This window comes from Tupaia chinensis, unplaced genomic scaffold (genome assembly GCF_000334495.1).
Source record: "Tupaia chinensis unplaced genomic scaffold, TupChi_1.0 Scaffold000067_1, whole genome shotgun sequence".
NCBI lineage: Eukaryota > Metazoa > Chordata > Mammalia > Scandentia > Tupaiidae > Tupaia > Tupaia belangeri.
In genome coordinates, this window is record NW_006159526.1 from 3,358,128 (window position 1) to 3,359,095 (window position 968).

Sequence of the window (968 nt, forward strand, 5' to 3'; positions counted from 1 at the left end):
GAGAGAGAGAGAGAGAGAGAGAGAGAGAGGAAAAGTGAGAAAGCAAGCCACCAGTTTCAGGACTCAATCTGCAGACAGCCATGTGGGAGTCCAGCACCCTTAACTACCACGCCACCTGCTGGCGCCTATCATTATTTTTAATTTGACCAGAGTGAGACACACAGAGAGAGCATGTATAAGAGCAAGAAAGCATGCTGCCAGGTCCAGGACTTGAACTGTTATCAGTGGCAGGAGTGCAGTGTCTTTAACCACCACACCACCTGCCAGCCCTTTGCCACTTCTTTAATAGTACTTTTGTCAAGCTCAACAAGGCCTCAGTTAACATGCTGAGAATTGTAGAACCCTATATTGCCTGAGGGTACCCGAACCTGAAGTCAGTAAGGGAATTAAGCTATAAGGGTGGTTAGGGCAAAATCAATGAGAATTGCTTTGACATGTAACTCTTTGATTGCTCAACCTCTTATTAAATTTGGCATCATCTGCATGGAGGATCTGATTTATGAAAATCTATACTGTTGGAAAATGCTTCAAAGAAGCAAATAACTTCCTGTGGCCCTTCAAAGTATCTTCTCCACGAGGTGGAATGAAGAAAAAGGCCACCCATTTTGTGGAAGGTGGAGATGCTGGCGACAGGGAAGACCAGATCAACAGACTTACTAGAAGGATGAACTGAGGTATCCGCCATGATTGGTTTTGTAATCTGGTCAGTAAATAAGCAGTGGCTGTTTTCAGACTGCCAAAAAATAAAAATAAAAATGTTTAACAAGTCAGTATTGTTACAGTGACAGTTTTCAACAAGGAAACTGAGACTTCAAAGGGGGTAAAGTTGCTTGTTCAAGGTCACACAGCCAAGAGGGATTCAAACCGAGGTCTGTGAATCTAGATTCCAGTCTCCCCTGTCTCCTCCCCATTTAGTTTGGAAAGTGAGGCCCAGAGGCCCTACCCGTGGTCCCAAGGGAAATGGGATG